The sequence below is a fragment of the Symphalangus syndactylus genome, chromosome 7, assembly GCF_028878055.3.
Source record: "Symphalangus syndactylus isolate Jambi chromosome 7, NHGRI_mSymSyn1-v2.1_pri, whole genome shotgun sequence".
NCBI lineage: Eukaryota > Metazoa > Chordata > Mammalia > Primates > Hylobatidae > Symphalangus > Symphalangus syndactylus.
Window position 1 is genome coordinate 105,580,299 of NC_072429.2, and position 13,136 is coordinate 105,593,434.

Sequence of the window (13,136 nt, forward strand, 5' to 3'; positions counted from 1 at the left end):
GAATAAACCAGAGCTTGGGTAGTCGTTTCCCTATCAGGGAACCGTCCCTCCTAATCCCGCTTTTCTGTGTCTTTCTTTCATCATTCTTCTCACTACTTCTCGGTGCATCCCTGAATAACCCCTGCGGCAGGACCGCTAGAGGCACCACTGCACTCCAGCCTGGGTAACAGAGCTAGACTCTGTCAAAAAAAAAAAAAAAAAAAACCATAAATGTGAAAAGAGACAATTAGATGTCAACTACATTGACTACCTTAGGATAAATGCGGAACAAAAATAAAACTATATCCCTTATTGATAACAACCTTAGATAAAGTCCAGGGAGATTTCACAAGTATAGGGGAAGTGGTTAAGAGTATCTGGCCTGGAGCTGAAACTATTGGTTCCAGTCCCAACTTTATGGGGTTTTGGTAGTTCCCAGACCAGCCAGTAGCATTAGCATTGTGTAGGAGCTTGTTGGAAATGTAGATTCTCAGATCACATCCCTGACCTACTGTATCAGAATCTGCATTTAACAAAATCTTTGGATAATTTGTAAGTACATTAAAGTTTGAGGAGCACTAACCTAGTGTCACAGAAACACCCTGGGTGACCTCCAATAATTCCCACCTCCTATTGTTCACGCCTCTGTGTACCCCATCCCTTGGGGTATGGATGGGGCTTGTGACTTGCTTCTACCCAATGGAAGAGGGCAAAGGTTAAAAGGTTTTGCAGATATAATTAACCTCCCAAATTAATTGGTTCTGAGTTAAAGGGAGAGTACTCTGTGCAGGCCTGACTTTATCAGGTGAACAGCCTTTAAAAGAGGGACTGGACCTTCCTTGAGGTGAGAGACTCTCCTTTTAGGCTTGATGAAATAAATGAAATAAATGGCTTTGTGTTGGAGAAGCCCACATGGAACTGCTGGCGGCCTATAGGACCCCAGGGTGACCTCCAGCCAATAGCCAGCAAAAAGCAGGGTCCTTCACCATATAGCTGCAAAGATACGATTTCTGCTAGCAACCTAAAGGAGCATAGAAACAGATTCTTTCCCAGTTGAGCCTACAGATGAGAATGCAGCTCAACTAACAACTTGATTACAATCTTGTAAGACTCTGAGCAAAGGGCCAGTTAAGATATGCCTGGACTTCTGACCCACAGAAACTATAAGTTAATAAATGAATACTATGTTATGCTGTTAAACTTACGCTAATTTGTTCCATGGCAATAGAAAACCAATACTTCTAGGGCAATTTGTTTATCGGCTTTTGACAGGTTTGTCTAAATATAAAAAGGGGATAAAATTAGTACTAACCATAGGGTTATTTTGCAGATTAATGAGTAATATGTGTAAAATGCCTAAAACTGTGCTTGGCACATGGTAAGTACTCAGTAAATTGTATTTTTATAGCATTTATCTGATACAAACAATTACATGATTTAATTATTTTGAAAACTTTTTTTTTTTTTCTTGAGACAGAGTCTCTATTGCCAGGCTAGAGTGCAGTGGTGCAATCTCAGCTCACTGCAACCTCTGCCTCCTGGGTCTAAGCAATTCTCTTGCCTCAGGCTCCCAAGTAGCTGGGACTAGAGGCACAAGCCACCACGCCCAGCTAATTTTTGTATTTTTAGTAGAGACGGGGTTTCACCATGTTGGCCAGGATAGTGTCAATCTCTTGATCTTGTGATCTGCCTGCCTTGGCCTCCCAAAGTGCTGAGATTATAGGCGTAAGCCATCACACCTGGCCGAAAACTGCTTTTTAAGGGAGCTGAAGCAGTGTGTGAAAAATGAATGAAGGTCAAAAAATTATGTTGCATTTCGTGCATATGAGTTTCTAGGACATTAAACCCAAATGTGTCTATTGAATTAGCTTCACTAAAAATATAGGTAAGCACGGCTAAAGTCTATGTCCCTGTTTGTATCAGGCTTGTTCACCTAAAAAATCTGTTGAAGCATCTGTTGGTTACAATCCAAAGTGTGAAAATATGCACCGTTATCTTCATTTTGTAGACAGTTAGGTGGAGCTGCAGAGGAAATGATTTGTGCATGTCATGGAGGAAATTGATTGCACAAATGGAATTTAAGTCCTGCATCTTTTTTTTTTTTTTTTTCTTGAGACAGAGTCTCGTTCTGTTGCCCAGGCTGGAGTGCAGTGGTGTGATCTCAGCTCACTGCAACCTCTGCCTCCTGGGTTCACGCCATTCTCCTGCCTCAGCCTCCTGAGTAGCTTGGAGTACAGGCACCCACCACCACACCCGGCTAATTTTTTGTCTTTTTAGTAAAGACAGGGTTTCACTATGTTAGTCAGGATGGTCTCGATCTCCTGAACTTGTGATCTGCCTGCCTTGGCCTCCCAAAGTGTTGGGATTACAGGCGTGAGCCACTGCACCTGACCAAAGTCCTGCATCTTGATTCATGCCTGGATTCTCACAACATCATGAGCTATTTGCTATTTGGCAAGGGACAAATTAAGGCGGAGGATGGACATTTCTCAGGGAAAATTTCAGCTCTTGTGTCTTTTTTCTGGGTCTACCCCTCCTAACCTGCCAATCAATAAACCATCCATTGTTTCTCTTTGACAGAAACTTTGGAAACTTGTAAAATGTTAGTTCTGATTATACACCATTGCTTGCAGGTATCAACAATGCAGAAGCGAGGGCAGGTCTCTGAGCCTTTGAGTGGCAGCACAACTGCTGTCATGACAATAAAATTAGAATGGGAGATGAATTCCATCTTTTCTTCTGATGTTTAATTTTTTAGCCTCTACATGAACCTTCATATGCAATGCATTTCCAGACACCTACATTCTTGGTATCCCTGTCATTCTTTTTCAATGCCTGGGTTACCTTCTTATTGGAATGACCTTGTATGTTGTATTTAGAATTCTGTTTAGATATATTTAATTATAATGCCCTTTCAGGACACTTGTATTTGGCAGCCTCCTGTGATATTGCTATTTGTTTTGAAGCTCAATATTCATTTAGAAGTACTTTTTGTTCTACTCTACCAAAGACACTCACATTTGGTTCTTAGCAAATACCATAGATGAGGTCACTCTACAATCGAACTTTCATAAATCATCCTTTGCAATGTGCAACCAAATTCCCACAGCCTTTTCTTCCCACAGAAACCTTTCCTAAGCCACTAAAGGACACGATAAAGAAGCAGGTTTATCTCTCTCAGTACGTGTTTTACTTTTCATTCTTTTATCAACTAAAGCTTTAGGTTTTGTTGCTAATGCAAATGTATTTTTCTTACCTGCTGAAGAAGTGGCTGAATTGTGAAATTACGTGTTGTCCTCAGATATGCATGATAATACAATAGACTGTATTCATATGTACATATATGTATTTCATATTCACTAATTAATTTAATGTGCCAGTGTTGATGATTACAAGTTATGTCTCAATTAATATACAGGTTACAGGTGTCTGCATATACGTAAATATTTATTCACTAGGTTGTTGCAAAAGAAGCTGTGGCTTATGCCATTAAAAGTAATGGCAAAAAACAATTATTTTTGCAGCAACCTAACATATCCATGTATTATAAGTCCCTGGATTCCTAATATATTTTAACCCTAAGAGGCCAACATCACTAACTATGGGTTTTATAGTTGTTTTGGTGACAAAAGCCACGATGGAGTATGTTTTTAACCTACTTAAAAATACTTAAATTGGCTGGGCGTGGTGGCTCACACCTGTAATCCCAGCACTTTGGGAGGCCGAGGTGGGCGGATCACGAGGTCAAGAGATCGAGACCATCCTGGCCAACATGGTAAAACCCCGTCTCTACTAAAAAATATAATAGCTGGGCATGGTGGTGTGCACCTGTAATCCCAGCTACCTGGGAGGCTGAGGCAGGAGAATCACTTGAACCCAAGAGGCGGAGGCTGCAGCGAGCCAAGATCGTGCCACTGCACTCCAGCCTGGCGACAGAGTGAGACTCTGTCTCAAAAAAAAAAACAAAAAAAAACTTGATTTGGTGATAGTGATAAAAATGAGCATAAACTTTTCTTCATAACATTATTAGAGACTGAAGATATCTAAACAATATACACACAATATAATAATGATATTGATAATAAGTAGACCTTTTTTAAAAAAATCTAAATCCAGCTAAATTTGTATGTAGGTATTTTTAATGGACTATGTTTGGAAAGTTACGTGACAAAAATTCCTAAAGAACTTTTTAATGACAAAAAATACTAGAGAGTTACAAAAATATTTTTAGATGACAGGTTTTCCTTCAGAAAGCTTTCACCATCATTGTATTTTCACAATGCCTTGACTTAGAGTGGGAAAAATTATCTTATACAAGGAAAACTAAGACACGAAGAGATTAAGTAAATTGTACAATCACATAAGAAAATCACAACAAAGGCACAGAATCTAGATTATATACTCATATTTGTTTCTTGTTGTATCTTGTAATAAACAATTTGGGGGTCAGCATGGGATAAACAGGAATAATATGAATATGGAATAATATGATTCAGGTAAACACAGTCACAGCCATCAGAGTTGCTTAAATTGTTAAAATATGTACCCATGTTCAACACCCCACCTGGACACCCCAGATTCAGCATTCAAAGGTCAACACCTGATGCATAGTGGCACCCTAAGAGTCAGCTTCAACTCAGTGCTCAGGCTGTCCCAGTGGTTCAATATTTCGAGTGTCACCCATGGACAATGTTGTTTAATAACTAGTTGTGATGCTGGCGAAGTTTCAGTGATTCACCTTTTTAAGACCTAGAGCAGTATTAAAAAGGCTTGTGATGTGTTTGCTCTTCTTTCTGTTTTAGCGTGCTTCCTTACTTTTTCATCTCAAACTCTAAAAATGTCAACTAATCTGTCTCTGCTCTGTGAAGTTCCAACCTGGAAAACTTCTTCATGGGGCCTGATATTTGGAAAAATGAATACTTTAATGGAGCTGCTAAAAAACTCTTGCTGAGTCCCTCTGAATGCTTTAAAACAGTAATCTGATGAGAGCAAAAATATTATCAGAACCACTTCTTGGAGAATGCCAGGATTTGGCTGCATAGAAACAAACCTTGCTGGCTATGATAAGCTGGCCTCAAACACATAGGAATAAAGAAGAGATCTTCTCTGGGAGATAAACACAGTCTGTGAATTAAGTTAGATAAACCTCATGAGTTATTTTTCTTTAAGTGAGGGGAGACAGGTAACTGAAGTTTCAAATATCTATAAATGAATCACTCGTCTTTCTGCTGCGATAATGTGACAAGGTTAAAGCAACATTTCATGTAGTAAAGATTCACCTTCGTTTTCCAACATATCCGAATGGCTTCAATGTCAAGACTAGTTCACAGGGAAGGAGACTGAAGATTAAATATTTAGGCATTAGTATCCATCTCAATGGTTGTTCAGAAATGTCATCTTAGGATAGAATTATTTCGACCTGTATTCTCTAAGGTGTCAAACTGATTCTTTGCTCATTATGAGAGTAATTCTTTTGCATCCCTAATCCCCATTTTCCAAGTGAAACTTTGTTTTAGTTGGTAATGGCCAGCCCACATTCACAGACGTATATATTGTTCACTGATGACTGGTTTTATTTTACTATTTTTCAGGGCCACCTGTACTCTGCTTTAGTGAAATACACACTCTCATTACCTTTCTCTGCCTATGCAAGGTGGCTTTCCAGGTCCCACTACTGAATGCTATTGGTGAAACTGTCAATTCTGATACAGTGGCAGACCCTAAGAGCACAGCCTGACTTTTCAATCAGTAGATAGACAATATGATCTCATTCTTCCCTCTTGTTACATTCCCTCACTAGACTAAGCTTTGAGAAACAACACAGTTTCATTTTAGTCTAAAAATAAAGCTGAGCTGCTTGACCTTTCTATTCTTCAAAGTCTCTTGGAGCAAATTGAGCTATCAGCTACCTCCTTTCACATTTCATAGCAACAGGCAGAATATGTTCTTATTCACTGCTTTTCTAGCTACCAACTGCTTTGCTCAGCAGGCAGCTATGTTGTGGTTGGAAAAGATGCCCTTCTAACAGACCTAATACTTATTTAGCTAAAAGCAACCTCTGGGGCTAACGTAAAATGATAGTGAGCTTCAATCAAACATTTTCTGTACATCTAGTGTGTCTTAAGCATGTCAAGCACTTGTGATTTGAAACCTCAGTAGTGTGGGATTTATACTCACTCAAGCTCCTGAGTGCCTTTGGGACTCTTAGGTTACATGTGGGACATCCATGAAATATGGAAAGGAAATAGCAGTGCACCAAATATTACAATACAATTCAAGATATAAGCCAAGATCTGTGTCAGAGGCAAGTTCCTTTGGTTAATTGCCATTTTTGAATGCATTTAAGTAAAAGTAGCCTTTTTTTTTTTTTTAAAGCAACCAGGCATAGACTTAAATGAAAAAACGTATAAATAAAAGCAAATGAGAATTTTTAAAAGGATAAACCATGAACCTCTAATATTTCAGACCCAATGTTTGGGCAGACTGAGATTAAAAAAAAAAAAGGTATATTCTAGGTTCTTAGTTTTTATTCCCCAGAGATCAACTTATTTCTTAAACCTGTTCTCTTTATTCTCAGAATTATCCTAGAAAATGCAGGTATCAATCCAATGTAATCCATAACTCTCCCACTTTACCTAATACCCTGATCCAGCAGAGGTGGCTATTTCTCAAACACTATATATCTGCTTTATGAACTTGCTGTCTTATCTGTTCAGGCTGCTAGTAAAAGAATACCGTAAACTGGTAGCTTATGAATGACATACATTTAATTTCTTACAGTTATGGAGGCTGGGAAGCCTAGGTTCAGGACATCTGCAGATACTGTGTCTGGTGAGGACCTCCTTTATCTTCTCTGCATAACCTCACATGGTAGAAGGGGCAAGGACATCTCTGGACTCTTTTATAAGAGCACCAATCCCATTCATGAGGGCTCCACCTTCATGACCTGATTACCTCCTCAAATTCCCACCTCCTAGTATCATCACCTTGGGGGTTAGGATTTCAACATATGAATTTTAGGCGGACACCTGCTTCCCCAGTCCCTCTGCTACTCCTTGTTCAATCCTCACTTCACATCTTAGGCTTTGATCTCTCCTCTGAGTCTTTCTTTTCCTAGTCATTGAAATAAATATTCTCCTAGAGAGTAGAGGCTGTGTAACAAGCCACATAACAATATCAATCATCTATAAGAAGTAGGTGCTGGTGGTGTCACCAAATCCAGTGAATTTTTTAGTATGAAGGCAAAAGAAAAGGATTCAGCTCTTGGAACATTCATTCTTAGGATGCTTCCTCTAGGAACACAGCTATTGTGCTGGGAGAAGCCCAAGCCGTGGGGATTGGCCATATGCAGGCACTTCAGTCCATAGCTGCCAGCTGAACTCCTGGTCACCACCCAGCCCAACAGTCAGCCCTGTGAGTGAGCTCTCTTAGATGTCATCCTTAGTTGAGTAATCAGAAATTCCCAGCCCCAGCAGCCATATCATTGTACCACATGAGAGAGCCCAAAGAGAACTTTCCAGATGACCCTAGTCAAAGAACAGACCCCTCTATCCAGTTGGCAAATTTACCCTACATTTTAACAAGTTGAAGATCATCTGAAGGGTGCAGATTTGTTAAGGCTCCTGTAAGAATAAAGGTCATAACTCATAGACCCTTCCAACTAGACAAGAAGCATTCTAAGAATTTTAAAAGCACTGTCTCACTTAGGGTTGACACATAAAATACAACATGCAATATTCAGCAATATTAACCCTAAAAATTTGTTATTTATCTGAAATTCAAATTTAACTGCCTTCTATTTTTATTTGCTAAATTTGGCAACCTAACACAGTACCCTGAATCTCTACCCAAGAAAGAAAGGGGCTGGTCTCGAACAAACTACTTATCATCCCCTTCCATATTTTATTCCTTGGCTTTTTGTTAAATTGATACAGAAAGTAGATTCTCTAGATCAATCAAATCTACCTATTAAAATGCTGCAAACCTTTCCCCAAGATCCTCTAAGCAAATATTCATTCCTAACATTCCCAAAACTTTTATAATATATTTAGCTGAATCCCATAGAACAAATTGAAAGGCAAACTAGAACTTGGACTTTGGGAAAATCAGATCAAATGCAAATAAAGACAAGCTTTCAATAAAACAAAATATTACTGATTTTGATTTGTCTCAGAAGAATACAATGAAGGGGGGAAACTCATGGATTTAGATGATTTTCAGCATCAAAAAATATGATAGAGTTCATGGAAAAATAATACCAATCATATTTAATTTTTTAATATTGATTCATAGTTTACATACGATAGATTATTTAATCTGAATTTCAAAAGAAACCATGAGAAGTAGCAACGCATAGATCATTTTTGAATCCTGTACATCTTAACACTGACTAGAGTTCAATACATGTTGTTAGGTTGAATCATTACTTCTGTTTTACATATGAAGAACCTGAGGTTCAAAGAAATAATGTTACTTTGGGAGGCTGAGGCAGGTGGATCACGAGGTCAGGAGATTGAGACTATCTTGGCTAACACGATGAAACCCCGTCTCTACTAAAAATACAAAAAAAAAAAATATTAGCCGGGCTTGGTGGTGGGCGCCTGTTGTCCCAGCTACTCGGGAGGCTGAGGCAGGAGAAGCGCTTGAACCCAGGAGGCGGAGCTTGCAGTGAGCTGAGATTGTGCCACTGCACTCTAGCCTGGGTGACACAGCGAGACTGTGTCTGAAAAAAAAAAAAAAAAATGTTAATTGCCAGATAAACAATATGTGAGAAAGGGAGGACTTGAACTTGGTATTCTGACACCTGATTAACTGGTTTTCCTGATATACCATGCAAACTCTAAAAATTCTGTAAGCAATGAAGGTCAATTTTAAAAACAAACTAAAGGGTACCCTAGGTGAGGAAAATGCTGATTCAACTAATATTATTGAGCACCCATTATATTTCATGTCCATCACTAAGCTAGGTGGTTTTTATACATGTTTCCTCACTTCATATGAACTGTCAATAATAGTTCATGCAGAATCCACCTATCTAAATCTTCACTATCTGGAACAAAGCCAAGAGTATGCAAATACATTTATAAGTTTCAGACAGAATAAATGACAAACTAAAAATTCAGTCATTCCACACATACTTGTTGAGTGCTGATTATATATTAGATACTCTCATCAGGCTGTAATGTAGACTTGGCCTCTGCTGTCTTAGATTTTAGAGTGCAGTGGTTGACGAAAACACAACCAATGCACTGAAACTGTTGTACCTTATTCATTACAGAGCCCCTTATATGATCACATGAAATCTAGGTACTGTTATTTAAGAGAAAAGTCTAACAAACCCAATTGTGTATTATCCCTTCTCTAACAAATTGGAAACCACAAAAAAGAAGATACAGCCCTAAGAAACCTCAGTTGACCATCTCGCAATGGCAGAGGCCACAGCAGATACAACTCTAATAATGTGTGAGTTTGAAGTCATCTAATCTATTGGCTAACAATCCTTGCAAACTTGAGTAAGACGTAAGCCCTAATGCTGCCACTGATTCTGGTCATAGTAATTTAATTTTTTTTTTTTTTTGTCTATGATCCAGATATGTATGTTAACCCTACTAAAGAAAATAATGCACTTTAGAAAAATATGTCAAGGAAACACGTAATTAAAATAATCGACTGGAAAAATTTCCGATGTCGAATATCTATCTGATTTTATGACAATGTTAAACAAGATAATATTGTATTAGGACCATTAAAAGGCAACTACATGTACTACATGTATAAAGCAATGAAATGATTATTTCTACCCTCGTTTTCATGCTTGAATCTTTTTTTTTTTTTTTTTTTTTGAGATGGAATCTTACTCTGTCACTCAGGCTGGAGTGCAGTGGCGTAATCTCGGCTCACTGCAACCTCTGCCTCCCTTGTTCAAGCAATTATCCTGTCTCAGCCTCCTGAGTAGCTGGGATTACAGGTGCCTACCACCATGCCCAGCTAATTTTTGTATTTTTAGTAGAGATGGGATTTCACCATGTTGGCCAGGCTGGTCTTGAACTCCTGACCTCAGGTGATCCGCCCACCTCGGCCTCCCAAAGTGCTGGGATTACAGGCATGAGCCACCGCACCCGGCCAATGCATGAATCTTTATGCAAATTACATTCAGTAGATATCCATCACATCTATGGCAATTTCTACATAATGTGCTAGTGTATGTTGAAAATCTAAGAAAAAAATACAGGATACTCCAAAACACCATAAACTAAGGGTCCAGAAAAATCTTTAGTGGGCTGGAGGATTACCTTATGGTAGATTTGGGGTACCCTAAGGTTTAATCTCCAGAGGTTTCAAAGCAGCTGTCAAACTTTTATCTGCTTTCACACACATGATAGAGGGCACTTTAAACAACGTGGATGTAAGTTTAAGCAAAGTTTGCATAAGTGCATCAGAGTCAATGTAGATGTGGATATAGTACTTACTGTTTCTGCATTTTCCCTTTCTTCCTTGTTCAAAGCTTATCTATTAATAAAATGAGAAAACAAGTTCGAAGGAATTATGAAATTATAACCCACAAATACCACTGTAACTTATAAAGCTGCTGCTATTGTGAAAGTCAGAAAAAAAAAAAAAGATAGGCTTGGCTTGTGCGTGCATTTCACAAATGCTTTTGCTAAAACTCCACCCTACTGTATGGAGTTAACTACTGTTGATTTTGTCTGTTTGTCTCTTATTTTTCTTTTTTTCTGGAAATAGAATCTCAATTTTTCTTTGGGAAATCATCTTACTCCTTACTTATGTAGTTGAATGGGACTGAAAACCCACCACCTACCCAGGTCTTTCCCTCCCACTGGATTAAGAAATTAGCATCTTTTATCCCCCTTGGAGGCAGGAATGAACACATGATTCTATTGATACGTTGAGACTCAATCCCTGAGTTTTGCTGGAATTACTGGGAAGGGGAGATTTTCTTACTGTGGGTGTTGCTAAATAATGGGTACTCTGTTTTGCCAGTTAATGGAGAAAGCCTATATAAAAATCAAATCAACATAAAGGAAAGCAAAGCCAAAAGATGGAGTCATATTCCCGATAGCATTGGTTTAGCACCTTGACCAAACTGTATCTGAAGGTGGTAGTCTCCTGAGACTCTTCAGTTTGTTAGTCAATAAATTCCCTTTTTTGTTTAAGCCATCTTGCAAAAAATTTTGTCATTTAAAATCAAGTAAAATCTGGAATTTAATAAAATGTAAGCCAGTGAGAGTGACATTCCAGGAATAACCATGATTCTGCTTTAAGAAAAAAATCATGTAATTGTTTGTTTTCTTAAATGCAATTAGATATTATTTTGTGCCATTTATCTAATTACCATGGGATGTCTTTTAAGGAGAGCATGAGTCTGGGCAATAATTTGTCCATTTCACATTTTAATTAAAGAAGGAATTTACCACACCTAAGAATGTCTTATGGTCAAGCATTATAAAAAAAATTGGTCACCATCATTCATGAAAAATCTCAACACAAAGTACAACAGAACACTAAACCTAATAGGTCTTCTTGAAACACGTAATGCCCCCCCACCCCTAAAAAAAAAAGAATTTATGAATTGAGTATAATCAACCCAAATAAGTGTCAAAAACCAGGAAACAAGATGCCTTATTTACTTTCAAATGCTTCTTGTCAGGTGGCACAAATGTTATGTCATGGAGAAGCTGTCATTTAATTAACAACTATACTGTGCTGGGTACTATGGTAAATGTTTGTATGGAGGATATTGTCTGCCACAAGATTGCTGTTCAAGTGGTATTAGGGAGGTAAACATTTACATCTCTCAAAAGTGAGGATTGTATTTGGCCTTTCTGCCAAGTAACTTGTCCTTTAGGGTTAACAAGGACCTTGTAACCAGATCCACTTAAAGTCCACTTGCAGAGAAAAGATCAGCCTTTCTTCTTACTCCTGAGAAAGACTCTATTTGAATGAATTACTCCTTTCCTAGTTTCTTCTCAAGTCATGTGTAGCCTTCTTGCCCACATACTTGCAGGCCCGGATTTTTTTTCTCCCAGGGTAGGAAATAAACGCTCTGGCAAGTTAAGAAGTCAACTCTGCCTTAGATTGGGCTCTCTTCTGAATTCTAATCAGAAGTTATTTTTGACTCAGCAATCATTTTCAGGGATTCTTTGGTCTTCGTCTCTTTCAAGTCACCAAAATCAGTGCAGGGTGTGTGTGTGTGTGTGTGTGTAAAATAAGTGGCTACTTTTGGATGTTTGAGTGGCTCTTTGCCATACCCCAGGTTGGAGCTCCGTGAGCTTCTGTATGAAAAGGAATTTCACAGCACTAGAGGTTAATTGCAGTGAGGGAGAAAGGACACAGCCCATGACTTGCCTGATGAATCAACAAAAAGATATGTGTTAATATTTACTCGGTCAATGTCAGAGAGAACGTGGTCTCTGATATATTTTATGTATCTCTGTTGTATGTAATAGAATAGGCTTGTGTGCTGGTGAATAATATATATTCTAGAGTTATTCATATCTTTTAAATCCAAGCTTCTCCATGATCTCAACTGACCCCATGATTTCAGTTGTATGATCTCAGGTGACTTTCTGAATCTCTCTGTGCCTTAGTTTCCTTATTTGTAAATTGAGAAGACAGTAATAAGGGTGTTGAAAAGTTTTCATGTGATAATGCTGGCGAAGTGCTTAGCGCCCAGCAAGTACTCAATATTTCATCGTTAAACTCCGTTCCTACCTGAAAGCGGCCGGGCACTGGCCCAAGTGGTCAATGTCTAGCTGTCCCCTGATACAGTTCCTCAGTGGCAGTTGAAGTGTGACATGAAAACTTTGCCAGAGTTTTTAGGAACAGAGCTCTAAGAATTTGGATTGTGACACACACCTAAATTCTAAGTTAGAATGAAATGATCAGCTTGCTGGAGTAGTCTCTTTTCTCTCACATTTGAGACCAAGCCCAAACTATAGGGTTAGGAGCCACTTGAATTTTGCCACATCTGTCTACACCATTGTTTTAAAACTGGGCACCTCCAGTCCCTTGGGCTTCTATAGTGAAACTTGTCTGCTTTATTTATTTATTTATTTTTTTGGATGAAACGGGCCCTCAATAGAACAGAAAGAATGTCTCTGAGAGAGTTCATATTATGTCTCATTTACACAGAAACT

At 38.5% G+C, this 13,136-nt stretch overlaps 1 protein-coding gene across 4 annotated transcripts in view; it reads right to left on the reverse strand.

The window, feature by feature from the left end:
* The window catches only part of ABRA (actin binding Rho activating protein), a 53,677-nt gene extending 40,865 nt beyond the window's left edge, over positions 1-12,812 (reverse strand). For 2 of the 4 annotated variants that reach the window (XM_055287042.2, XM_055287046.2), the window contains exons 1-2: positions 12,712-12,812; positions 10,449-10,488 (exon numbers count right to left, since the gene is read on the reverse strand). The gene's annotated coding sequence lies outside the window, so the exon portion shown is untranslated. Of the gene's footprint in view, positions 1-5,029; positions 5,104-8,452; positions 8,510-10,444; positions 10,489-12,711 lie in introns of those variants that run through there. The other 2 variants (XM_055287043.2, XM_055287044.2) reach the window with 2 other exon arrangements.
* Positions 12,813-13,136: the final 324 nt, after the last annotated feature.